The 26560-nt window shown below is 36.2% G+C and overlaps 1 long non-coding RNA gene across 2 annotated transcripts; it reads right to left on the minus strand.

Moving 5' to 3' along the window:
• Window positions 1-1459: 1459 nt before the first annotated feature.
• On the minus strand, window positions 1460-20777 carry LOC112621823. 2 transcript variants are annotated; one of them, XR_003118780.1, is made up of 3 exons: window positions 20656-20777; window positions 3692-3763; window positions 1460-1935 (listed from the first exon to the last, which is right to left on the minus strand). It is a non-coding gene; the product is annotated as an uncharacterized LOC112621823 (long non-coding RNA). The 2 variants fall into 2 exon arrangements; XR_003118781.1 differs by having other exon boundaries at window positions 1460-2401.
• Between the last annotated feature and the right edge of the window lie 5783 nt (window positions 20778-26560).

Below are 26560 nucleotides of genomic sequence, written 5' to 3' on the forward strand. Positions count from 1 at the left end.
ATCTTTTTAACACGTAAAATGTAAGCGAAAGTGCAACTCAAGCGCTAGCATCCACATGGCTAAAAGCAAGGAGGCATACTTGTTTTTGGCATCTTTAATGATCACAAAATACTAATAGTGGTAACACCTTTGGAAAAATTACTATGGGCCAGACTCTGTAATGACTGATTCACTTTGGGTTTCACATAAATCCAGTCCCCCAACATGGTAGGAATATTTTTCTTCTTTCTAATCTCTCTTTACGTCCCCTCCCGCACCCTGCTTTGAGAAAACGAATAGTTGCATTTGGCAAACTCTGCAGAAATGTTAAGTGGGATGAAATGTCTTTTGGGTGGGGGCAATTGGTCAGTCTCTTTTTCCTTTCAAGACTCTGAGAGGTGTAGATCAGAGGGAAGCACTCACTGATGGGAGGGAAGGTTTGTTGAGGAAGCTTATGATTAAAAGCCTAAAAATAGTAGTTTTTCTATACTGAAATTTTAGGTGCATTTATTAACTACCACTATGGCAAAAAGGCATTACTTGAGCACCCATTAAGTGCAAGGAATACTAAGAAAATTCAACATAATCCTTGCTCATAGAGATCTCCTGGTGGGGACAGTGTGTTGCACGTTGTTTGGTGAGCTATCTGTTAATATGCCTGGCTGGCTGACTGAATGAGGAGTTGATGCCTGTGCACAGAGGAGTGCAGAATGCCTTTGTGGGCACCGAGCACAGAGTTGAGACCAATTAGAACCTCTATTTGCAATGAAATGAGCAGATACATATGTTTTATATCTGACCAAAAAAACAAAAACAGAAAAAAGAATATTTAGAGAGCATGTCTGCAGGTGATGTAGTTTTTGTTTGTTTTTGGTTTTGTTTTTTTCTTTTGATAGAGTTTTGCTCTTGTTGCCCAGGCTGGAGTGCAGTGGTGTGATATCGGTTCACTGCAAACTCTGCCTCCCAGATTCAAATGATTCTCCTGCCTTAGCCTCCTGTGTAGCTGGGATTACAGGCGCCTGCCACCACACCCTGCTAATTTTGTATTTTTAGTAGAGATAGGGTTTCACCATGTTGGCCAGGCTGGTCTTGAACTCCTGACCTCAGGTGGTCTACCCCTCTGCCTCCTAAAGTGCTGGGATTACAGGTGTGAGCCACCGTGCCCGATGTAGTTTTAATGCCAGTTTTTGCATTGCATGCTCCATTACTGCAGCCTGTCCCCAGATGAGTACCTGCTTGCCTAGAGCATGATTACAGGTGCTGCACTGCAAGGGAGACAGTAGTGAGGATGAGCCACTCTGATCATTTATTTTGGCCACATGGAGGTGAGAGGAAGGAAACATTGCAAGAGGGAACAAGATATCGCTAATACAAAAATGCTTCTTTTTACTTGTCAGCTGAGATTCCACACATAGTGAGGTTTCGTTTTCATCACACAAATGTTTGAGGAAGAAAAATTCCTGACAAATCATATTAAGACTGTAAAATATTTTATTAAATATTAGTATTTCATTAAAGAAAGAAATGGTAATGTCAAACATTATATGAGAAAGAAAAAAATAGCTCAATGCAAATGAAAATTTGATCAAATGCATACAAATTAGAAACATTTTAAAATATGTTAATTAAAATTACAGGCTTTATTCCCATTTCATCATTTACTATCCTGGAATGCTGTTCACATGTAATGAAGGAGGTACTATTAAACAAAAGTATTGAAAAATAAAATCCCGTTTACTTATAGGCAGTGGTTAGAAGGAATCACTTTGCTCCGGATTCCCGACTGCAGTACTTGGCAGCTGTTATTAAGAGCCTCACATCCTTTCCTCACGTCTTCCCACAACTCAGTTCTTTTTCTCATTGTTCTCTGCATTCCAACCCATGCACTTCATCATTCTTACATCTGAGGCATCGGCACAGAACAGGGCATTCTAGGTGCAGGTCAGCAGAAGTGTCCTGAAATGGAGCGTAATGTTCCTGCTTCATGACATTATGTCCATATTGTAGCTCAAAAGTGTATTAGTTTCCTTTTGGCTCAAGTCTTCAGACAAACTAATACGTACATTACTTGGCCTCCAATAAAATCACGACTTTTAGAACTTTGCCAGTATATCTTAACATATTAAAATTTACATACTCTCAAATAATGACATGAATTATTTATTGTTCCAGGCATTTGAAATCATATAGGTTAGCAAGGAAAATATTTTGTGTATTAAGTATATGACAGATTATTCTATACTAAATCAAGAGTATTATTGTTGCTGTTGGAAAAATGCTATATATGATGAGTGTATTAAACAGGGTAAATGCACATAAATTTTTCCTTTTTCTTCCACAGTATAGACCTCCCTTTGAAGACTGGCAACCTGGCAAGGGAGATTATTTTCCAAACTCTTGAAAACATGTGAGGACTCATAATCTGTTACATCAATAGAACTTGAAGAGAATTGAAGAATATCACTTCTGTGCCAGGGAGCCTAACGGAAGAGGTTAGGCTCTTCCGTTAGGCTCCACCCTCTTTCCTCATCCAACAGCTGTATGGAAGGATACCAAGGCTTTAGGAGAAGGCAAAATCCCATGATGGGAGAGGCCTGAGCACCTCACAGTGTGTGGAAACCAAGTCCTCACCAGGAACACATGCAGTAGGCCTATGTGTGCAAGGCATTCATCTCCATTGTTGGAGCTGACCTTTTAGGTTATTTTGTAACGGCAGTTAAAATTACCTTGTTAACACAACAGAACACTGTCAAAGGAATGCTGTATGGTGCCAACCCACTATTGCCTTGAAACAGAGATTACTTCACATATTGGTCAAAAGTCTCCAGAGAAACAGCAGCAATAGGATAGATGTGATTTTCATAGATAGATAGATAGACAGACAAATAAATGGACAGACAACTAGACACAGACAGACAGACAGACAGAGATATAAATAGATAGACAACTAGACACACCAATAGATAGACAGAGATAGATAGATAGTTAGACAACTAGATACAGACAGACAGATAGAGATGGTGGATGGATAGATAAATAGATATATATATAGATCTAGATAGAGATAGATATAGATAGATATAGAGAGATAGATGGACAGAGGACAGATAGATAGACACAGATAGATAGACAAATAGATAAATAGATTGATAGATATAGATGGACAGATAGACAAATAGACATAGAGAAAAACAGATAGATAGATAGATAGATAGATAGAGATAGACAGATAGACAAATAGACATAGAAAGACATAGAAAGATAGATAGATAGACAAATAGACATAGAAAGATAGATAGATAGATAGATAGATAGATAGATAGATAGATAGATAGATATTTTAAGGATCGGATTGGCTTATGTAGCTATGGGGCTGGCAAGTCCCACATCTGTAAGGTAACCTGACATCTGGAAACTCAGCAGGATTTCTGTGGTAAGATCTGGAGGCAGAAATCCTTCTTCTTCGAAATCCTCAGTTTTTGCTCTTAAGGTCTTTGATGGGTTGAATGAAGCTCATCTGCATTATCAAGGATGATTTTTATTTTACTTAAAGTCAATTGATTGTAACATTTATAAAATACCTTCAGAGCAGCATTTGGATTAGTGTTTGACCAAAGAGCTTGACACCATAACCTGGACAAGTTGACACATGAAATTAACCATCTCACCCCCTCCGCCACCAGCTCACACAGAGGGCCAACTCCATCCTTACCTTTGATCATGTAGGAATGGGCACCTGACCCTGGGAAAATCCAGCTGGGGCCGGTGATGTACATCTTGTGACCTAAAAGGAAAAATATACGTTTTACCCAAAGTATTTTTTGCAGTAATTTTCAACTGGGAAATATGAAAGCTGTGTAAACAAACAGGAAGGCAAAAGGCAGAAGCCTGTGTAACTTTAAGACAGGACCAAGACAATCAAACTTATATACCAATCGGCATTATGAGGAAGCAGCAAATAGAAGGTGTTCAACTACCGAAAAGAGCCTGGCTTCAGAGAGCATCAGCGATGACATAAGGTAAAAATGGAGACACCAGGAAGAAGGATGATGATGCTGTCTCAATGCTAATTGCAGCTTCCATGAAATCTATCATAACTGAAGCTTCATTTTCAAATAACCTGTATATCCTGAAAGCAACTGCTAGTGCCCAACTAGTGATGGCTTGGGTATCTGCTTTTCTTTTAAACAAAAAGTGCTAACTAAGAGAAGCCAATAGGAAAGCTTTGCTAGATTAAGTGTTGTTTAATCTCAAGTTTGAGAAATAAATGGGTGCAGTAAACAGAGGCAAAAGTTCAAACACATTGTGCATTTTCCTCCCATTCCAGTCTGTGCTCCACGTTGCAAGGAAAAAAGGAGAGAAGGTCCAAAAAAGAATTCTAAGGATGGTATAATTTATGCTGTCAGCAATAGGAAGCCACAATACTCTGTTGACACTGATTAATCCTGAGTGAGTACAGTGTAGAGGTCATTCAGTTTTCACTTAAAAAAAAAATTATTTATTTATTTGTTTATTTTATTTATTTATTTATTTATTTTGAGAAGACTTTTGCTCTTGTCACCCAGGCTGGATTGCAATGGCAAAACCTTGGCTCCCTGCAACCTCTACCTCCTGGGTTCAAGCGATTCTCCTGCCTCAGCCTCCTGCGTAGCTGGGATTACAGGCACCCCCACCATGCCCAGCTAATTTTTTGTATTTTTAATAGTGATGGGGTTTCACCACATTGTCCAGGCTGGTCTCAAACTCCTAACCTCAAGTGATTCACCTGCCTCGGCCTCCCAAAGTGCTGGTATTACAGGCGTGACCCACTGTGCCTGGCTCAGTTTTCACTTTAAAAAAAAATTGTCATTGGATTTTCTGTGAAGTAAGCATGTATTTTTTAAGTAAATACAATCAAAACAAAAATTATGTACTTATCTTTGTAAAATATGATACAAAGGTAAAAAGCAAAAAAGTCGAATGGTAAAAATGTAAGCAATACCTTTAGAATTAATGAATGTAGATTCAAAGCAACCAAAATGTCAGACTGGATTTGCTTAAGATCCTTCTGGAATGTGTGGCTAGATTGTGGGGGTGTAGAGATGCACACAAGCCGAAGCATGAGTTAGAGTTGGCACCACAGTCTAGGCTGACACAAGGCCATGGAGAGCCAGTCTGCGTTTAGGGCTGGTGCGGACGATGACAGATACAAAGCATGTCAGGTAGGCTTCATGATGTTTTCCATCAGCTACAGTGTGGGAGGAATGACAAAGGAAAGCTAAACATGGCTTCCAAGTTCCTGACTTCAGCAATTAAGCCGATATTAATTATTTCTCTCAGAACATAAATGCAAATATGTTATGGATAGCCTACTTTAAAAGAAAAGGCAATAGGGTTGTTTTGAATTGAACAAACACATATAAATTCTCAAGTAATTAGGAATAAGAACTGGAATTACAAACGTTTTTAAAACGTTTTAAAAGATTAAGAGAGTTGCCCTCAACGGTGCTCTAAAATTTTGTTTACGAGAGAGCATATTTGGGGGTTTATGGTTGTAATGTGAAGAGGGAAGAGAGAATACCACAAGCTGCTCCTTGCTTACTTTTTATTCTTTTCGACAATTCCAGGGAATTACTGGATATTGAGTTGCTTGGATACTACCATGTGAAACGCAGACCTGCCGTGACCCCCATTTAAGTAGTGGAAGTTGGAGAACTGCACCTCTGGAGTTGGCTGAACTTCAAATCAAACTGCCTGAAACCAGAACTCTAGTGCTGACTAGTTACGTATGTTCTGCTTGCTAGTGTCTTGATTGGAACACACTCCATTTTAAGTCATCTACATTTAACATAAATATTTAATCAAAGTTGTCAAGTGTGCTTTGAAGTATCAGGCAACAGTCATTTTTCAACTCAGGTGTCTAGACTAATCAAACTTTAAGAAAGAGTGCAACATTTGTAATGACACCATCATTTTATTGAATCATTCTAGTTAAATTTGATTTCAGTGCAAAAATCACAACATTTGCTTTTCTCTGATAGAAATGCAGCTCAGAACTACAATTTTCATTTTGATTGAAGGGTACACAGCTTGTGGTGTTTTGGGCTCCACATGAAATTCAAAACTATGTGACTCTCATTCAGACCCACATTCCATGACCCTTCCTCTAAATTGAGAAAGGAAAGGGGAAACTTTTTTGACATCAATTCTCTACCTCCCCACTTCTGTCAGGTTAAATTTCTGCTTTGCTGAAAGAGGTAAATCTTTTGCTAAAGCTGTTGAACTGCACAGATAATATCTCCAAAATATGATTCTCAAAATATCAAGAGAATGATGTTATTGGAGGTTATATTATCCTTCACTGACTTCCAGAGTTGAGGTGAAGATTAAGTTAGATGGTATACATGGATGCTATCGATGGAATCACTATTAGAAAAAAAGAAACTATAAAAATGTTCAACTTCCATTACAACGTTATTGAAAAGAGCATACGTTTGTTTGTTCCAGTAACTTTTCTAAAATTCTTTAAAGGACATATTTGATTATATTGAGATATAGACTTTTTGTTATTGCCTGGCTCATGAAAGAGGTACCTTTGGACATTTTAAAAGTATACGAGTTTACAGTACTAACAGATTGTTAAAACTGAGTTGCTTTGGTTTGGAGCAGAATTATTATTAAATAGTGGTAAAAATGAAAATCAAAAGAATGTTTTCAAACCCAAGTAGAGAACGTTTGGTGTAATTTTCCAGCAATAAGTCCCAGGAGAAAGCCTTGCCCAAGATTTAGCCAATGGGGCAATTGCTCACTCAAGGCCTTGGTTTTTTTCTAGCCCAAGTGTATTTCTGTGACCAGCGCACGGGGTGGTGTGACAGGAGGCAGCCAGCCAGATAAAGCTATGGTGGTAAAGTAATGACATCAGGTTCAGAGAAGGAAAACTGCATATACTCATATGGAACAACCAGTAAATAGATTAGATTCCAAACAGCATTATTCACAAGCCACAGGCAGAGATCGTGCTCAGCAGTGGGCCGCATGTTCTACCCTGCCAGGTACAGGCATTCCTGCTCAGTCAATTGAGGTTGGATGTTTTCCATCAGAGGGGAGTGTGGCCCTCAGGTCCCCAGGAAGTCGTATGAAATCAACAACAGAAAACAGAACGTAGGCTGGTGGCATCTGTGAGTTCTAATGTGCAAAACTCTAAAATCCAAATGTCTGAAAGTCCAGAATTGTCTGTGTAAGTTTGAGGCAAAGCTGAAGAGGAGATCGAATGACTAAGAGTGGGTAAGCTGGTGTCACTAGGTCAGGAACCGAAGATGACATGGCAGTGAAGATGTGTCCTGCAGGGCTGGGGCTGGACAGATGTGGAGAGGAGGAGTCGCAAAGCTGGAAATGCATGCAGCCAGAAGCTTAGGTTTCAAAAGGCAACATATTTTAAGATGTGGTATAATTTTGTTGGCCAGTTTTAAGCTGTTTTCTCTAAATTGTGTAAGCTTCGGCAGATCCCCTAAACCTAGATACAGCCCTGAGTACATGTGTCTGGAGAGGATTGAGTGTTTGCGGGATGAGAATAAAGCAACTCACATCAGACTGTAGCCTCTTAAGGGCAAGGTATCCCACTAGTGCCTGTAAACAGCTGGCTTCTACAGAGACATGATGTGGACATTGACTTTATCTGTAATGTATTCTGTAATTTAAATTAATATTTACCATTTTTATCAACCTTGGCTTGAGGACTTTAGGCTACAGTGAAATGGCAGATTTAAAATAATGTACAATACTGGGCAATTTAGATGAAACATTTTATTTTCCATATTAAATTTAAAGGACAAGTTGACTCTCCCTTATCCAAAATGCTTAAGACCAGAAGAAGTATTTTGAATTTTGGATTTTTTTTTATATTGGAGTATTTGTATTATCCTTCCTGATTGGGCATTCTGAATCCAAAAATCCAAAATTTGAATTGTTCCAATGAGTAATTTTTTTTTTTTTTTTTTTGAGAGCCTTCTTGTCAGTACTCAGAAAGTTAGAATTTTGTACCATTTCGGACTTGGGGTTTTTGGATTTGGACTATTCAACCTGTACCAATTTTGTACCTGCTACTATCCTACAATCTCATGTCTCCTCCTCCCTTGTGTGGCCAGCAGACTGTGAGTAAAAAATCCATGGGGTATTTCTGTGTTCATGCATTTGTGGGATGATTCATCCCTAAAAGACAGCTCAAGGCCTCTTCAAGAATCCTCCAACTTTCTCATTTCCTGAAGTTCTATATATTTTCATTTGCTACTGAAAAAGCAAACTAAATTTTATGATTTGCTGTTCATTGAAGAGTGTATTTTTCTCTGGAACATTGTCATATGAGTGTGTGTGTATGCATGGATGTGCATAGTTTACATGGGTATGCATAGTTTACACTGTACAATTTGTTGACTTATGTTAGTGTATTTCTGTTTTAATAGTTCCATGGAACAGAGGTCTTAATTATATCAGGCTGATTCATACATTTGACATTTTGTATTTTACACAAACTTAGTGGTAATGGTGATCTATTTTTTCTTAATTTTAGGTCACTGAAAATTAGATTTGATTTTTGTAGTTCAGAGAGTAACTCCTTTATCAAGTTTGATGTAAGGTGTTTCTTGATATCAAACAAAAATTATTAATATTGACCTTACATGTTTAGAGAATTGGGTTTTGGAATTTAATAAATATTTTCAAAAATCATAGGTAGATTTTACCAAGTATGTATATACACAGCCCTATATGATTTTGTTATTGATGCACTTTCTGAATGGTTTATTCCCATGCATTTTGAGAATGAAAGTTTTAGAGACATTAAAAAAAAAAAAAAAACTAAGCAGCAGAATCCTATTGACTTGTCAGCCAAAGATGAACTCATTTTCTTCAACTCCTAATGCTCACTGACTAAAATCCATTTTTTTTTTCAAAAAGTCAAGGACTAAGAAAAGATGTTTTTCAAGAAACACTGCAAGTTACAGGTTAGAGAACATTTAATCAATCCGATGATTGGAGATAATCGTATTACAACAACAATCTTATCTTGGTTGTTTCCTAACAGGAATGAAAGAAAATCTGAGTGAAATAAACCCCAAAAATTTAAATGATAAACTTACATTTATTGAAATAGTAACTCAAAAAATAGATCGAACTTGATGAGTATTTTGTGCTAGTTGCTAGGGATACAAAGATGATTAAAATAAACTCATATTAAAATCTGTTAAACCTGTAAAGTAAAATGAATTAAAATCTGTTCTTTGAAGAGTTAGATAAATAAACAAAATAACAATTAGTGTAGGAAAAGTGATAGTTTTGGGTTAGGGCAGGTGTGTAGGGAAGCACTTCTCAATTTCTTCTCTAAGTTTCTCACTTACTCTCCAAATGTCAATGTGCCTTAGGATTTTATCCCTGGCCATTTTTCCTTTACAGACTATTAGCAAGTCTTGTGTGAGATTAGTCTTAATTGGCAGCTGTAAGCTGAGAGTGTCCATATCTCTATCTCCAGCCCAGATTCTCTGCTAAGGGCCAGTCTCACATATTCCACCTTGCATTAGCCATCTGCCAAGTAGACAGCCTAGACCCCTTTCATGTTCATAATGGAGAAACAGAACTCATCATGTCCAGTTCTTTCTCTCAAATTTATGTCCTCTCTGGTCTCAATAATTTATTCATTCTACACACACACACACACACACACACACACACGCACACATGCACACATATATAACTTATGTCGGATCCAGAATAAGTTATTAAGAATAAAAGTTTAATAGAACAAAATATGCATTCATGGAGCTTATAATTTTTTTTTTACACAAAACTAAATGATCAGTCACTTTTCTGATAAATAATTTGAATTGTGGAGTGTTCTAATCAAGCCTAATCAAGACAAGTAATAGTCATCCAGGTTACTTAGCAGACATATTACTAGCTTTGATTGGGAAGTGCAGAAAGAACTCTTTAGTAAGTTGTATTCCAGTGATCAATCATCCCCCATCACATTTTATTATAATTGCAACCCTTATCATATCTGTGATTATTTGGATAATTTATTTGTTTACTCCAATGGTTCTCAAAGTGTATCCCATGTATTCACAACACTTTCAACAAGTTTACAAAAATTGAAAACAATTTTTAATTATACTAAGCCATCGCACTCTGCGATGGCTCAGTGCATGTTGTGCAGTGGCAGCAAGCTGTACTAGCAGCTCATTGAACTCTTCATTTGCAATACTTGCAGTAAAACAAATAAATAAATACATAAAGCCAGTTTTACTTAAGAATGTCTGTTGGCTGTGAGTGGTGGCTCACGCCTGTAATCCCAGCACTTTGGGAGGCCGATGTGGGTGGATCACCAGAGGTCAGGAGTTAGAGACCAGCCTGGCCAACATGGCAAAACCTTGTCTCTACTAAAAATACAAAAATTAGCCAGGCATGGTGGTGAGCACCTGTAATCCCAGCTACTCAGGAGGCTGAGGCAGGAGAATCGCTTGAACCTGGGAGGTGGATGTTGCGGTGAGACGAGATCATACCACTGCACTCCAGCCTAGATGACAGAATGAGATTCTGTCTCAAAAAAAAAAAAAGTCTCATGATGAAGCACAAAAAGTTAATTTCACTGTATTTTGAGCTATTAGTACCGGTATTATTAATGTCCTGTGCTATGAAATAGAAGTCTGTGTTAAGCACTTCCACAGCATACCAGAGTATGACAGAATTCTTGAGGAAAAGTGCTCGTGAAATTAAGTTGTGAACTGGACTAGAGACTTTTTCATAAAGAATCATCTTTGCTTGAATAAATGACTGAAGATTCTTTATTTTTTTGAAAATGAATAAAGCGAGCCTGTCATAAAACTGATGGTATTTTGTTGCCAATAATAAAATTAAAGCTTTGTATTTGCTACCGTTGACAGCTTCCCAAGATTTAAAGTCTTTTTGATGATATTTGAGATGATACTAACAAATCCGATTATATATATAGTGTAATCAAATGTGTCAACATTTGGAAGATCTTCATAAACCTGTGATTCACTATTTTTCAAATGACTAATACATGATTTTACAGAATCATGAATGGGTAAAAGATCCATTCAAAGTGCAAGATGAAAGGATTTGTATATAACGGAGTCTGGAAATTTCGCTGATACGACTTCAGATCCCACATTGCAATTCATCTTTATGAAGCTACCTCCCTTCAGTGTAGTATCAAATAATAACTGAAAGGTTATTAAAATATGCCTACCCTTTCCAAGGTAGATTTGCTTTATATACTTCATCCAAAACAACATATAACAATATTTAACACAGACACAGATATGAGAATCCAGCCATCTTCAATGAAAGTAGATATTACAAAAATTTGCAAAATTGTAAAACAATGACACTCTTTTCATTGTTTTAATTTCTTTAAATGGAGTTATTTTTTCATAAAAATATTTTCATGTTAATATGTAATGACTTTTTTGTTATTTAAAAATAAATAAATAAAATCTTAAAATTCCACAGTGTTAATTCTGACTACAGTAAATATCAGTGGATATAACTCACATAAACAAAAGTTTTTACAAGATCTCAATTTTTAAGAGTATAAAGTGGCCCTCAGTCCTAGGAGTTGGAGCAGTACTCACTGGCCAAATACACTGTCTCTCCCCATTAGAAGGTAAGGATCATGAGAACAGGGACCTTGCCTGACTGCCACCTCTTTTATCTCTGCTTTGTGGAACACGGCTGGCAAATAGCACTGAGAAGAATTTCCTCAGCTGTCCATGCTTGCACATTTGGTTTTAATTCACCACACCCCAGTAAATACTGACCTGCAGGCCAGCAGCTTCTTTCCAGCTATTGGCTGAGTCATTTTTACATGCCATGTCCAGGCCACTCAAATATCTCTTCTTCTTCCCTGGGCTAATCAAGTTCTCACAGAGCACATGAAAGCCAGGAGAGATGAGATGATATTTTAAAGTTCTACAAATATTATTTCTTTATTTAGGAAAAATGTACTTGCGGATGATCAGCCACAAAAATGGAATCCAAACTTGATTGGACTACTTTAAATTACCCTGCAGTTTTTAAGCATAGGGTCCTGGCAGAACTTTTAAGAATTAACTATATCTGCCAATTTCTTTGTCTAATTATATTGAAGATCGTATTTACTTTTCCTATCTTTGTATATTGTGGATTTGTAAGGATTGCCTTTCTGAGAGTTGTCACTTCTTATCAGTTAAAACTTCAGAAATGATGCAGGCTCTCTTAATATATTCCTATTGAAAATTACTCTGCAGTGGTGTTGTAACCACAATTAATTGGTTGCAATTTGATTTGGGATCCACAGGAGGAAAAGGTGAAACATGATTTCCAAGTAGTTATGTTTACCATTATGGTTTAGTGACATGTGTTAGCCATACAAATGCAAAAGCAACATAACCTAGGGACCGAATTCTAGTACTTTATGCATAGAAGCAGCCAAGTGATTCTCATTAATGCTTACAGAAGTTAAACCCACCGTAAACCTTAAGGCAATGATTAGAACATATTGCCTGGTGTTCTTACAAGTAAACACCATCTAAGAGAGAGTAGTTTGGTATATGAATTTCAAAAATGACTGTTATTCATGTAAACACCCACTGGAGATCAAAGTGCATCTAAGCACAAATAAAAGTTTCTTAGTTTTAACTAGTAGTTAGGAGTTTTTAAAAGCTGTAACTCAGTAGAGAATGTTTAAGCAGAATGATGATAACAAAACTAGTAGCACATATCTGCTGCAGTGACTAAATATATCGAGGACCTAATTTCTTTTTCCTTAAATCTGAAATATTGACAGATTTTCTACTATGTACTTCAGACTCAGAGTAGTACTACACGTAAGTTGCTAAGTGTAGGGTGATTATTTTTTAAATGTCTCTCCTAGAAAACTAAAAAGAACAGAAAGCAAGCCACAAAAATAACTGTTTATAAACTGTGTACTTAAAAGGAAATTTGATTCTGGCCTTTTGCCTGGCTGAGAATAAGCTGGGAAGTTGTTACTCCATCCTAACAACAAGTGAAAAGCTGAATGAACTGAAAATCAACAGTCCTTCTTAGACTCACAGAAAAGTGAGGTCTCAGGACAAACTACTATGCCTAAAAGTGGAGAAACAGACAAACAGGTAATGAGAATCGCAGCACAGTGAAGCAGAAATCTCTGCAGGAAACAGTACCAGACACTTCATGTTATACTTTCAACAAAAAATTACAAGGCATACTAAAAGGCAAAACATACAGCTTGAAAAGACAGAACAAGCGTCAGAATCAGACTCAGATATGGCAAGGATGTGGGAATTATAAGGCTAGGAATATGAAAGAATAATGTTAAAGTCTTTGTTGGAAAAAGCAGGCAACATCCAAGAACAGATGGGCAATGTAAGCAGAGAGTTGGACATTCTAAGCAAGAATTAAATAAATTCTAGAATCAAAAACACTGTCACAGAAAAATTTTAAATGCTTCTAATGGGCTGGACATGGCTGCAGAAAGAATGTCCATACTTGAAGATATGTCAATAAGAACTTCCAAAATTGAAAAGTAAAGCAAAAAAAAAAAAAAAAGACTGAAAAAATTAAAATAGAATATTAAAGGATTTGAGACAATTACAAAAGGCATAACATACAAACACAGGGAATGCAAGAAGAAAAAGAAAGAGAAAAAGGAACAGAAGAAATATTTGAAATAATATGACTAAGAACTTCACCAATTAATGTGACACCAAGCCACAATTTCAGGAAGTGAAGAGAACACCAAGTAGGATAAATGCCAAAAAGAAAAAAAAGGACAAGAAGAGAGAAGGAAAAAGCCCTACACTTATATTCAGGCATATAATATTCAAACTGCGGAAAATTCAAAATAAAGAAAAAATATTGACTGAAGCCAGAGGGAAAAATATCTTATTTATAGATGAGTAACTATAAGAATTACATCAGATGTCTCAGAAACCAGGCAAGCAAGAAGAGAAGAGAGTGGAAAATTCAAAGTATTGAGGAAAAACCACCAGTCTGTAATTCTGTACCGTGCAAAATTACCCTTCAAAAATGAAAGAAAAACAAAAACTTTCTCAGATAAACAAAAACTGAGGGAATGTATTGTCAGTAGACCTGCCTTGAAAAAAGTGGTTTTTAAAAAAGTTCTTTAGAGATAAAAAAAATTATACGGATCAGAAACTTGGAGCTACATAAAGAAAGGGAAGCTTTAGGGAAGAAATCAGTGAAGATAAAATAAAATCTTCTATTGCCTTATTCTCAATTGAGCTTACAGACAACAGTTTGTTCAAAATAATAATAACTGATACATTCTATGATTATAGCTTATGTGTAAGTGAAATGAATGAGGGTAATGATACATGGCATGGGAAGGAGGAATTAGGAATATAATACTCTAATACACATATAAAACATGTAAAATAGAATGTCTCTATAATAGTCCTTTAACATAAGAACATGTGCCAGGTGTTGTAAGAGAGTTAAACAGTGAGAAGTAATTTAAATTGGGTGGCTAGGGAGGGCCTCTCCAGGGAAGGGTATTTAGGATGAGACTGGAAGGATGCATCAGTTAGCCAGATGGAGAGCTATGAAGAGTATTGTGAGCAGAAGCGAGAGAATGTATCAAGTACCATGCATTTTGCCACATGAGAGACACCGAAATAGAAAGAAGCTGTGAGATATAGAAGAGGAGCTCCGGGCAAGCTGGAGAAGGAGGTCGATTCAGTTCCTGCAAGGACTTTTAGGTAATGGGATGCTGGTGTGTTGAATTTTATGAGATGTGTTGACCACGGGTATGACATGATCTTAGTTATGTTATAAGATTATTATGTTTGCTATGTGGAGGATTGATTAATTGTGACAAAGCAAGATCGAAAGTACAAAGAACAATTAAGAAGCTACTGTGTAATTTCTGTGAAAGGTAGTAGCTATTTGCTCTAGGTACTTACAAGTGGTATGGACAAAAGTGAATAGATTTACACACACATACACCTGACATAAAAACAGAATTGTTATTTCTTGGCTTGTAAATTTCTAGCCATATTAGTTTTACTATAACATCGGCATAGAAGAATCAGGTGACGAAGGTCAAATTTGAAGACTCTAGAGCATGCTCAGGCCCTATCACAAAGTAATGGTAAATAATACTTCATTCTTGAACAAAATAACTGGAACTTTCAGTTTGGTTGTAATTTCAGTAGCATAGGTTCTAAGTAAAATCTGTCTTTCTAGATAATCTCTGAAATCATCTTTTTCTTTCTTTGAAAATCTGCCTTTTAAAACTCTATTTCAAGGTTCTCTCTCATTTTCTTCTATCGGTGACATGGCCCCATTTTCTGTCAAGGAACCAACTGTTCTAAATTTCTTGAATCCCTGCCAATATCTTTGAATCTTTCCTATTTGTCATCTTCCAGATTTAACCATTTACTTTTATCTTCATATGTTGCTGTTCCTACATACCTTCAATGAATTTTAAATGATGTAGTATTTTGCTTAAGTCCATACTGCAATAAATACCCCGATACATGCCCCCTGATGCACTTGTGCAAAACATCCCTAGGATATCTCATTGAGCAATTCTCAGCTGGCTCCAGGAATTCAGAAAATACTATCCTGCTGTCTCTGGCTTCCATTAGTATATTGGGAAGCCCATTGTTGGTCTAATCACCATTCTTTTACAGGAAGTCTCTGTTCTCTTGGCTGTTTTAAATTATTTTCTTTGCTTTGCTTGTTTTGTAGTTTTATTCTGTTCTTTCATGTACCTGGTGTGATGTTTGTTAGCTTTCCTGAATTTAAAGATTCATTTTGCTCATTAATTCTAAACAATTCTCACGTGTTACCTCTTAGACTATGATGCCACTCCATCCCTATCTTTTTTCTCTCCTCCTAAAACTCGGATGAGGAGTATGTTTGACCTTTTCATTTTCTCTCCTATATCTTTCCATCTCTCTTTTATATGCTTATTTCCTTATCTTTGGGTTGCATTCTACATAATTTCGTCAACACTAACTTCCAATTCAGTAATTGTCTCAGATGCTGTTTATTATATTGCTAGACATTCTGCTGTGCTCAGTTCCTAGTCTGCCTTTTCATTTTTAATCAAGACCTTTGTTTATTTAAAAATCATATTAAGGAATCTTACTGTATAATCTATAACTGATCACTCAGAGACCTTCTGTGATGCTCAACCATAAAGAAAAACCTATAGACACACTGAAAATAGAATATCCTTACAGTTGCCTCAGAGGAAAGTCCTGTGCATAATTTCTGCCTGCAGAATTAAATTCTGACCCTTCCACTTACCAGTGAGGTGATTTTGAAAAATTTGTTGACCATTCTGAGTCTTAGTCTTAATATCTGTGTAAGGTAGTATTAGTTCCTATCTCCAAAGAATGCAGTGATGATTAACTTAGCAAACATATATTCAGTTTTCAGAACAGAACATGGAAAACAGAAAATATATTTGCAAAAAGGAAATATGAGGAAAAAGAATCAGCAACTGATTTTTTTAAATGTCATTTAAAAGCTACAGATTTCTCTAACAATGGCTCATTGGCTCTGTTAACCTTTAGAAATAACTACATAGCAAATCACTAACAGAGGAACAATTAAGTCAAATTGTGAGTCACTCATTACTGCAGAAAAAATTAAATTGAAATTTTTAGAAAAATCTATATGACAAAAAAATTACCCTTTATTAAAATGTGAGAATATCTGCAACATTTAGATGGGAAATCAATAATACATGATAAGTCAAGCCATTGCTATGGCTGCTCACAATCCCACGCTGAGGTAGAATGCCCCTATGTGGGTTCCGGGAAAGAGGTTTGTTATTCGGTAGTGATGACAGCCGGGGGCCGCAGAGAAGGGAGAGACATCACATGAGAAATGCATCCTCCACTCATGAGCTGGGAAATGGACCTCAACACTGCAACTGTTGTTGTTTGCCCCAATTTAGCTGTGCTGGACATTAGAAGCAGGGGCCAGACACCTCATATCCACAGGGAATATAACTGAGTCTGCTTTGCAAGAAACTCAACTTTAGATTCAAACAGCACAATCATCAAAATAGAAAACAAAGTTAAAATTCTTCCCAAAACAAATACCTTGCCCAGATGGTTTTACAGGTGATTTTTTTTAAACCAAACATCCAATATACAAATACTTAGAATTTTATGTAAATTCTTCCAGAGAATAGAAACAAAAATACTCAGCAATTTTATGAATGTAAAAGATGCCACTCTTAGGTAATTAGTGTGAGGGATTTATTGTGTCTGTGTCCCAGTGGAAATACAAAAGAATGTTTGTGGCAACATTGGTTGCCATGGCCTCAAGGGGAAACAGTTCAAATGTCTAACAACTGATGAATAAATTTTGGCTTATTGACATAATATATCCAGAGGGGAAAATGATGAATCAGAGCTAGACATCAGCCTGGACAAAGTCAGAAATCTAATGTTGGGGAACAGAAAAAGAAAATCACAGAAGGCCTGGGCATGGTAGTCCCAGCACTTTGGGAGGCTGAGGTGGACAGATTGCTTGAGACTGGAAGTTCAAGACTATCGTGGGCAACATAACAAGATCCCTTCTTTATAAAAAAGTACAACAATTAGCCAGGCATGGTGGCACACATCTGTAGTCCTAGGTATTGAGGAGGCTGAGTTGGGGAAGACTGTTTGAGCCCAGGAGGTGAAGGCTGCAGGGAGTCCTGACTGTGCCACTGCACTCCAGCCTGGCCTGGGTGACAGAGCAAGATCCTGACTTGAAAAGAAGACACACAAAATGACTGGTTTATTGTAAAGTCCAACCAGGCAAATCTGAACAACATATTGTTTAGAGAATCATTCATAGGTGGTAAAACCTTTCAAGAAATTCAAGGGAGTATTTTAGAGGAACCTAGGCTAGCAGCTATTTGTCCCACGGTGGGGGTGGGGAGATGACATGATGTAAGGTGTGCAGGGCAGGTTTTAAAAGAACAGGTGACTGTCATGTGCATCCGTGTGAGGAGACCACCAAACAGGCTTTGCGTGAGAAATAAAGCTTTTTAATCACCTGGGTGCAGGCGGGCTGAGTCCGAAAAGAGAGTCAGTGAAGGGAGACAGGGGTGGGGCTGTTTTGTAAGATTTGGGTAGGGAAAGGAAAATTACAGTCAAAGGGGGTTGTTCTCTGGTGGGCAGGAGTGGGGGTCACAAGGTGCTCAGTAGGGGAGATTTTTGACCCAGGATGAGCCAGGAAAAGGAATTTCACAAGGTAATGTCATCACTTAAAGCAAGGACCGGCCATTTTCACTTCTTTTGTGGTGGAATGTCATCAGTTAAGGCAGGGCAGGGCATTTTCACTACTTTTGTGATTCTTCAGTTACTTCAGGCCATCTGGGCCAATACGTGCAAGTCACAAGGAATGCTATGGCTTGGCTTGGGCTCAGAGGCCTGACAGTGACATCATTTCTTAAGATGGATACATTGGTTTTAGCATCATTCGTTAAGCTTAAAATACACTAGATAAAATATTTTGTAATTTTGATATATTTAATAATTAAAAAATAATAAAAGCTAGAGGATATTTGAAGGAAGCAATTTAGACAGTTATTCCATATGTCATTACAATATTATTAAGATGCCTCTTTAGTCATTCCTGTTCTGAAATTCAAAGCATTTTTAATTTATTCAAAAGGAAAGACAAATAAAAAATATTTTGCTTACACAATTGGCTGAATGATTTGGAATACCTTTGCGGAGTGGTTTTAATTCAAATTCAAATTAAGTGGATTAACTGTGTCCTCTCTCACAGATAAATACTTCCTTTATTTCCTCCATGTTGTACTCTAAGCATTTAAACTATTTGCTTTCAGAAAGCTATTACCTTTCTTGGCTTGATACACAATTTCCAAATATTCCTGGTCATACTTGTAGATTTGAATGGGCCCAGTTGACATCCACATCTCATGTGTCTTCTGAGATACTAACTGAAGCTTGCTTCACTCTCTGACTCTACAGAGAATTCCGGTGGATGTCAGATGAATGAACTGGAAATGCAATCATTTAACAGTGAGCCAAAATAGGCCCTTTCCCTGAAAGTGATTTTTAGAAACAGTGTTTTCTGAAGCAGAACATTCTGGAGTATACGTCCCTCAAAGCATTTGGATCCTTCAGCTTAAATGCGTATCTCTCCCCAAAAGCCATTACGCACTTTGAAATTCCGGAGTGCAAAAATTTGTTGCTTATAAATAGCATATTTATCTGTTAAATATCTGCAGCTTATGGGCCTTCATTCCTTTTTTATTCTTATTGCCCTGAAGACAATTTCTAAAATGATTTTAGAGATATGGAGTAGTAAATGAGGTATTCCTGAGAGAGAGCCTGAAGTGAAAGCAGTTTAGTTTGAAATGTCCCAAGTAATCATTTGGTTTTATATATGTGCTTCAAGGTAGGTTAAGGTGGGACAAGAGAATGAGCGTTTGCTCTTGCACCTGTAATTAAAATGGCAGAATCTCAGAGTTTCCTGGAATAGAATCTCATGTCAAGTTACTAAGAAACATATAGTGCACTTTTGGCGTTACAAGCCAACTATTGACAATGTGATGCAGATTTTGAATGAACAATTTGTTTTGTATTTTGACCTAATATGCTTATAAAATCATAAACTATTTGTATTAAGAATTACAATATTAGTTTCAGAATTTATTCATTTTCATGTGTATTAATTTTTCAGTGATCAGCACTTAGCTCTGTTTCCTGCTTTCCGGCGTGCTAACTGGTTCAAAATAAAATCGAGAGTTAATGAAAACTATGTTCTTAACATAATGGTTTGAAGTATGTAATTTTCTTCCGGTTAAAACAAAATAAGAGAAATCTTATGTGAACAGTCTATGATCTGAAACATTTATTATGGCTTTATCTCAAAATAATTTAATGGGTTACTGTGTCTACTTCAACAGCTGCCTTGAGGCTTTGTTTGTTTGTTTGTTCAAATGGCTACCATCAGTCAAAGGAGACAGGCATAGTCAGCTCATTACAGCCTTAGCTGATGTACTAATGTAACTTCTAAGTAGGCTTAACATCACAGACTTTCAAAATGCTTAGCTATTAAACAATAATTTTTTCTTAGCTGTATTTAGAAAAAAATGAGGATTTTGATCCTTTCTATATGGAAATGATGACCGTTAGTAGAAGAAAATTCTTTTTATGTATTTACAATTACTAAACTCTACTGTTTACAAAACTGATTAGAAAATAATGTTTAAATCTTGTAGGTGGATATCTACATGCATATTTCTGAATTTGAATATGTGTGTATATGTGCATAGTGACAGAATAAAGTAACTTACATTTAAAATGTAACATCGATATATAATATATAACAAACATATATATGAATGTAAATATAATAGATACATAAACATATATACAAACATATAAATATAACATATACATATAAAATATATGTACATACATATAAAATAAAAGTTTTTTTTTACATATAAAGTATCTTAAAAAGAGTTTGCTTCAGGCTAAATATTTTATATGAGTATTTATATTTCTACTTTTCTCACTTTAATATATTTAAAGTGACAGTTCCTTGCTATTTTTGCATAATGTTTGAGTATTAATTTACTATTAATGTGTTATTTTCTTGGTATCTGTAATAAGAAATATATATCGTTGTCTTTACCCTCAGGTCTTTATCCTGAGATAGAGTTCTTAAAATCCTTGCAGTAGGGGTGCTGGAGGAATCATTTGTTCTGTATTTGTTCTTTAACCCTAGTTTCTGACACAGAGCTCCTTTGTAATGTCCTGAGTGACAGGCACACCTTTTGTTCTAACAGGGTGGCTCTCAGTGGGCTCCTGGATAGCCTTAGCGTGAGGGCTGGTTTCCCTGGGAACCAATCACCTGTGTAATGAGAGGGTTGGAACTTTCAGCCCCACTTTCTAACCTCTAGAAAGGGGAGAGGAACTGAAGGTTGAGTTGATCATCGACGGACAATGATTTAATCAACTACGACTACATAATGAAGCCTCCATAAAAACTCGAAAGGCTGAGTTCAGAAAGCTTCTGGATTGCTGAACACATAGAGATGCCTGGAGTTGGCTCCAATCCAAAAGAGGGCATGGAAGCTCTGCTTCTCCCCACATTTCTTGCCCTGTGCATCTCCTCTCTCTGTCTAGCACTTGAATCCTTTGCAATATCCTTTATGATAAATGGGAAGATGTAAGTAAGTATTTAGCTGAGTTCTCTGAGTTGCTCTAGCAAATTAACGGAACCCAAGGAAGAGTCCTGGGAACCCAGGTTTATAGCTGGTCAGTCAGAAGCTTGGGACTGTCACCTAAAGTGGGGGCAACCTTCTGGGGCTGAACCCTCACTTGTGGGGTCTGGAGCTTCCTCTAGGTAGATAGAGTCAGAATTGAACTGAATCACAGGACGCCCCGCTGGTGTTCACAGAAGCATTGCCTGTGCTGGTGGGAGAAACCCTCACACACATTTTGGTAACCAGAGATAAAGTGTTGCATTGAGTGTGATTGACTGTGTAAGAATGTAGGCGGAGAAAAAGTTGTTGTTTTTTTCTTCTTCAAATTAATTTACTATGAATGCGTAGATGTGTTGTTTCATTGAAATATTTCATATAAGTTTCTTCTGAACCCCTGAATTAAATTAAATGTCAACTATATAGACCAGCTAGCTCTATGTGAAAGAGTTAAGTGCCATCCAATATTTCTTCTGCCTCTCTGTTGTCTCAGACAACCGATCCTGCCATACCTCAGGAACCTTTAGATAGGTACTATGAGAGTCACGCCTTGTGAGCATTTCCCTAAGTTTCTGTTGTATGTGTAATTATAAGGCTATCTAAAACATGTGTACTCATTTTAGAGGAATCTGTGGTTAAAAAACTGAGCATGTAGAATCTGTTCTTTTCACTGAGCAATAATTTTAATAATCCAGAAGTACACTGACAGGCAGGGTTTGGAGAACAGCACACTGATGTCCCCGATTTTCAGGACAGCATATTGCTGACACCTAATCAGACACCCATGACAGGGCTGGGCATGTTATCATTACACAGAAATACACTTAAAGTGATTTTTAATTTGGGGTGTATTTCCGAACTGTTGAACTTAAGTAACCCCTCAGTTGAAATGTTCAGCATTATCTGGAATTTTTTTTTTTTTTTGAGACAGAGTTTTGCTCTGTCTCCCAGGCTGGAGTGTAGTGGCGCGATCTCGGCTCACTGCAAGCTCCGCCTCCCGGGTTCATGCCATTCACCTGCCTCCGCCTCCCGAGTAGCTGGGACTACAGGTGCCTGCCACCATACCTGGCTAATTTTTTTGTATTTTTAGTAGAGACGGGGTTTCACCGTATTAGCCAGGATGGTCTCCATCCGCTGACCTTGTGATCTGCCCGCCTCGGCCTCCCAAAGTGCTGGGATTACAGGCTTGAGCCACTGTGCCCAGCCATTATCTGGAATATTAAGTGTCAGTGACTCAAGAGTATTTTAGATTGCATTTATTATAAGTGAGCTCTAACTGCCATTCAGTATTGTAATAGAGCTCTCATTTTAATTATTTGTACTTTGCCTTGTACAAATAAATAAGTAAATAAATATGGTTTCTAGTTACACTAAAGCAAATTTTATGTCTAAATAATTTGTATATTGACCTATGATTTATATTTATAACTCTTTGTTTAGAGACGTGTAATACAGTAATTTTACCACGTGCATAATAAATATTTGTTTAAAAATAGAAAACAACAAAATGTAGGGGTTTTAAAATAAGAATAAGAAACAAGATAACTTTTGTTTTACCTTAGTTATCTTTCTTCTTTCCTGTATTTTTTTGTGAGTTTATCGATGATAAACTGAATTCTCCGAATCTTCCTTGTAAAATACTTTTTAAAAGTACTATATACTTCTGAAGAGGCTTTACATATTTATTCGATTTTCATCTTTGCTTATTTATTTATGAAACACATGAAAACAGATATAAAAGAAAAGGCATTATTGTAAAAGCTGTTTTGAATTTGCATGAGTGGATAGGCACTCCATTGTTTTAACAAGAAATGTATCATAAGCTTTTGTTTGTACATTTGTGGTTGCTTTTTGCTATTAAGGCTAAAGATTAGGATGTGGTGTATTCTGTTGTTGGCTCTCACATATCCTTTTGTGTAGCATCCTATATGCTAAGAGCAGGTTTTGCAGACTGGAGTACATGACTCAGGCTCCTGGAACCTGGAAGTGGCTATGGCCAGGAGCACGTTGTAAGGTAAAGGCTGGCCTGGTGGACACTGCCTTCCACTATAACCTCAAGACAAATCACTTTATGTGCAGATTTGTCGACTTTCTGAAGTTGAATGAGACAGAATTAAGCGATTCTTATCTTACTATTTTTCACTGATATCATTGAAGTCAACTCTTAATCTCCAATTGAAAAACATAATATTTTAGCTTTATTTGCCCTGCCTGGTCAGTTGTCCAAATGGTAACGTTTCAATCCTATGTCTTTTCGTCTTGGTTATTTTCCTAATTATGATTGATTTTATATTTTGAATCTATGTGCAGCTCCCAGAAAATGTTTTAGCAAGTGGGAAATTTGTAAAATATACTAAAAATTCAAAAATAATTTATGACTGCTTTGTAACAATGTAATCATTCAATACATGAGATAACTGCTTCTTTCTTGTTCTTTGTCTCTGCAAAATTATTATTTAAATATACTCATTTCTGCTTATAAAATATAACACACATTTATTTTGGAAAGGTTAGACAATAAAGAAAATATAATAAGCCAATATTTTTATCCAACATCCCTTAACTTAGAGAACCTCTGAAAACATTTTGTGTAGAACTTTTCAGTTTTTCTTCCTTTAAAGCACACACGGCTCTCACACTACATTGTAGTTTCATGTCTATATTCAGCTTTATTCATACAGCAACATAGCATGAGAACTTGCCCCTGTGTTGATATATATCACAAGAGCTAGTTTTGCACGGAATTTAACTAAGAATTCTCCTCTTACTGGATTATGAAGCTATTTTATAGTTTCAACAACTTTCAATAATATGAAATTAATCATGGTTCATAAATCATCCTGTGCATACTCAATTATACACTTAGGTTGTGTCTTGAGATATTAAATTAATGAATCAAAGTGCATGAACATTTTAAAGAATTTTTATACATATTAACATGTTGTCTTACACGTGCACACACCTACACATAATAGCATATAATTTCATCAAGAAATTGGTCATTTCATCAACCTCTACTGAACACCAAAAATGACCTCTACTGTATATTAAAAGTGAAAGGGCACAGTCAATTTAGAAATTAGGCCTAATGAGCCCATTAACCAAATGGGCATTAATTTGGTTCTAAACTTGCTAGCAAGCAACAAATGGCACAGGGCAACCTTATGACTATATAATTTGTGATGCCAGAGACAGAAATTCAATAGGAATTCTTAGAAGGCAATCTTTCTAAAGAAGCTAAAAATGATTATACATATTTATTATTGATACAAACAGTTTTTATTAGGTGGTTTCTTTTTAAAATTATGAATATGGAGTGCTGGAAACAAGTTAAAATGTAATTCCATAAAATTAATTTTCCAGAAGGTCTATGTAGTTTTCTCAAATTGCCCATATTGCTTTTGGTCTCCAAAGACAGATATGTAGAAAAGTAAATTTTAGTATAGAGTTCCAGTGCAGACGGGTTGAGCTTTCTTTCAAAACCCTGTCTTCAAAAAGCATGTCTCAAATGAGCTTCTCTTCAATAATGGGTGATGGTGAGTCAGAGATTATACACTGTATTTTCAGTGGAACCACAGAGTAAATTTATGCATAGGGCTTTTTTTTTTTTTTAAACATAAAAGAAAGGAGTGATGTAAAAAAAAAAAAAAAAAGCATTTTACAACTCAAGAAGACATGAATTTCATCATCTTTGTTCCCAGAAAGAAAATGCATATACACAAGACAAAGACTAAAACATCATCCTTTTTTTTTTTTTTAAAAAACACAGCTGCAGATTTCAATATAGAGCTTGTGAATTAGATAGCTTGAGTGGACACAGCTTTTTGCCAAAATAGAGGTGTCCTGGGAGTATAGCAACCAGAGAACTAGGTGGTCATTTGTTTTTCCTCATGCTCTACTGACCTCAATCTTTCTCTTACAATGCTCACGTTTAAAGTATTGTAGAATAGGAAAAGAGCTCAAGAACGAAACAGCAGGTGTATACAATTCTCTGACTCACCCATCCTGGGCTTTCTCTATCATTTACATATACACTTTGCAAACAGTTCTAACTTTTAACATCGTAGCCGGCCTTCATTCAAAAGATTATTAGATAATTTAGAAACAAATTAAAGTGAGAAGGGGATGATACCAGAGTACCAGCAATATTTTATTGGAGCAGAAGGGTTTAATTGGCTTGTCTATAGATTACTCCCATAGTATCGATTTCGTATGTATAGAAATGTTATTAGGATTGTTCTCTATGGAATCATAGGTCAATAAAAAACCAGTAATGTTATAGATCCTTTAATGTTATTCCTTATAAATAGAATGTTCTAAAGTAGAACGATGTGTCTGAAGCTATTCATTCCTTATGTGTCACAGATGATGTGACAATCATCATGCATATCTATTATTTTAAAACAAGGCAGCATCAATTTATTTCTTTTCTTATAATGCGGGAGAAGAAAAGGTAAGATTCTCTTAATTAGAGAAGAGAGATTGTCATCTATATATCTTCTAATATTATATACACAAATTTATAAATTTGAATATTACTCATCATGATTAATTGGGGAAAATTCCCTTAAAGATTAAAGATTCAAGGATAAGTATTTTATGATTATTACATGCTGAAAAAGAATAGTCTTATATATGTAATGCTTCATTTTTAAAACTCTATTAAATTATTTCTTTCAGTGTGCTTTCATTATTTAAAATTCTATTTCATCCAGCAGAATCAACAGCTCTTTTTTCTGTCCTGTCTGTTCTGAGATTCTCTCACAAGCAGCTGCTAATTAGGAGAGCCTGTGGTCCCAAGCCTCTGTACAAAATCTCATTTGTCAGCACTGGGTGAAACAGTGCAATCCTAAGAAAACAAAGGTGTATAAAAGAAAAAGAAAAAGCATAAAACATGGATTATAGGGGGAATGCAAGATTTTGTTTCTATAAAAGTGCTGCAAATGTTTTACAGTTTGTTTATCTTTCAATTTGGGAGTCAAATATTAGTTTTTAATTTAACTAGTTAAAGATATTAGTATTTTACTTTATGGATTCATTCCTTACATTCATGATCAAAAACGCTTCTCAACTTCCAGTGCAAATCAACCTTCCTTTTATATTCTTATAATCTCCATTCCAAAGAGCTTCTCTGCGCGTGCTCCTCATCTCAGGCCAGATAACACCGGTTCACCAATTATTTGGCTCAATTATCTATAGAGTCATCCTTGACTCTTTTCCCTCACATTCTATACCCAAAACATAAGCAAAGCCTGTTGGTTTTACCTTCAAATACACCAAAAATCTGAGAATTTCTTCTTACCACTAAAGTCACTACCTTGGTGCAGGCTGATG

Source organism: Theropithecus gelada, chromosome 3 (genome assembly GCF_003255815.1).
Source record: "Theropithecus gelada isolate Dixy chromosome 3, Tgel_1.0, whole genome shotgun sequence".
NCBI classification, from domain to species: domain Eukaryota; kingdom Metazoa; phylum Chordata; class Mammalia; order Primates; family Cercopithecidae; genus Theropithecus; species Theropithecus gelada.